Below are 2261 nucleotides of genomic sequence, written 5' to 3'. Positions count from 1 at the left end.
GGATTATTCTGATTGTCAGATTGGAGTCAGAAAGGAGTTTTTTCCCATTTAAATGGGAAAAAATTGGTTTGTACTTCATTGGGCATTTTTGCCTTGCTCTGGATCAACATTGCGGGGTAATAGGCTTAAGTAGATGGACATATGTTTTTTTTCAGCCTTACATAGAGCCTTGTGTGGTGCATAGTGTTAAGGCAGCAGAATACAGTCCTAAGCTCTCGTTTACGACCTGAAGGTTGCAGGTTCAATCCCTGAAGGGTTCAGGTAGGCAGCTCAAGGTTGACTCAGCCTTCCAAACTTCTGAGGTCGGTAAAATGAGTACCCAGCTTGGGTACCAAAATTAACCAAAAGCACTGCAAAGTCAGTTGGCGCTATACAAAACACAAGGTTTATTTTATTTTATTTACATACTATGTTGCTATGTTACTATACATAGCTGCCCGTTTCAGCAGGCACTGAAGCAGCGGCGACATAGTTGGCGGCTCTAGACCAGCGACATAGTGGAACTGTGAGTAATGGCTATTTTGTAATTTCATGACATTCCTTACCCTGGGTCAAGTATTTTTAAAAGTTATCTTGGACTTTCACAACCACTGATAGCCCCGGAGAGTGTTGAAATATATTCTAGGAGACAGGCAGTAGGTAAAGCCTTTATGGACACCTCTGTGAATATTATATCAATTGGTTAGAGCAAAATTAGTATTGCATTAAATTATCAGATGTGGGAAATGCTGATAGTATGAAATGATGCCTATTGCAGTTTTATTTCATATGTAAAGTATAAAACAGTAGAAACTTAAGGTTGCTTCAGTTAGTTTTTCTATCACATCTAGAACAGCTGATCTAGTAGATCAGAAAGTGAAGGTTTTTGCACAGTAATCAACGTCTTTTTGTTTCTGTGCCTCATGCCCACACCAGTAGGTAGCTGAGTCTTCCACTTCTAGGTTGGTGATATGCATGGCACTTAACTTCTTGTTCTTATTCAATGTAAATACATATCTGTTTTCAGTAACATTCTCATTATCTTTTATCACAATTCCTAATCGAACCAAACCCTTTCCCAATATTTGCTTGAACCATTGCAGACTCCTGAGTGCAGCGTCAGTGTATTCACAGCTCATAGCAGCTGTATGTCCTTGGTATGCAGTGAGTATGGGAGGTGTTTGTTTTACTTCTTCTTTACATGTCCCATCTGTAAGAACATGGAAAACAATGTCATCATCTTTCATACAGAATACATTAGAGATATACAAGAATATAGTGAAGGTAACTTACATCGGAGACATATAATAATGATGAGAATCTGATGACTTAGTAGCATAGTTCTCCCTTCTTATAGTAATGTCTGATGGAACGCAGTCACAGCACCGTCTCTACAGAACACGAGCAGAACATGTAGTGAGTATTGTATCAGCTGAATCAACCTAAAAACCACAGAAGACGAACCAAAACATTTTCATGTTTCCTGCACTTCCTGTAAGATTTTTCCTTTCAGCTTTCTTCTATCTGCAGACATGCTACATATACTTTATATAGCAACCTGATATAAGCTGGCATTAGATGATCATTTAAAGTGATTTGTTCGCATACTGTATATCGCAGGTTAAAGTTAAGATACTTACGAGGCAGAAATCAACTCAATGATTTAAGGATATTTTACACAGGAAATGGGCAAAAACACTTGTTTGTTGGCTAATTGCATCTTATATGTGTATATAAAAACTATTTTTTTGAAGACAGCGCAGCTCCTCTTGTAAACGGGGAATGTGCAGCCAACAATAATGGAAATGAACAGGGGCACAATAGAGATGAGCGAGCACGCTCGGATAAAGCAGTTACTCAAGCAAGCATCGCTCGTCTCGAGTAACTGCTTACTGGTCTGAGCAGGCTCGGGGGGCGGCAGGGGGAGGGGGTGAGCGGCGGGCGGCAGGGGGTAGCGCGCGCGGGGGGGGGGAGAGTCAGAGTGACCTCTCTCTCTACCGCCCGCCGCCCCCCCCCAAGTCTGCTCAGACCAGTAAGCAGATGCTCGCTCGAGAAACTGCTTTATCCGAGCGTGCTCGCTTATCTCTAGTGCGTAAACCATTATCAGTCATAAACAATCATCCATGATACTGTTTGTCCTTCAACAATTACCCAGTATAAAAGACCCCCAAAAACAAGCTTGGACACGCTATATCCTCCACTAATGCATGTTAAAGGGAATGTCTTAACAGAAAATGACCTGCTGTATACATTACGTTTTTATGATAAACATTTGTTCAACA

General features: G+C 41.0%; 1 long non-coding RNA gene across 1 annotated transcript; it reads right to left on the bottom strand.

The window, feature by feature from the left end:
* Positions 1 to 742: 742 nt before the first annotated feature.
* LOC136627030 (uncharacterized) lies at positions 743 to 1335 on the bottom strand. Its single transcript, XR_010792735.1, has 2 exons — positions 1273 to 1335; positions 743 to 1189 (listed from the first exon to the last, which is right to left on the bottom strand). It is a non-coding gene; the product is annotated as an uncharacterized lncRNA (long non-coding RNA).
* Positions 1336 to 2261: the final 926 nt, after the last annotated feature.

Source organism: Eleutherodactylus coqui, chromosome 5 (assembly GCF_035609145.1).
Source record: "Eleutherodactylus coqui strain aEleCoq1 chromosome 5, aEleCoq1.hap1, whole genome shotgun sequence".
Classification (NCBI taxonomy): domain Eukaryota; kingdom Metazoa; phylum Chordata; class Amphibia; order Anura; family Eleutherodactylidae; genus Eleutherodactylus; species Eleutherodactylus coqui.
The sequence above is the reverse complement of the archived record's forward strand: the minus strand, read 5'-3'. Positions and strand labels throughout refer to the sequence as shown.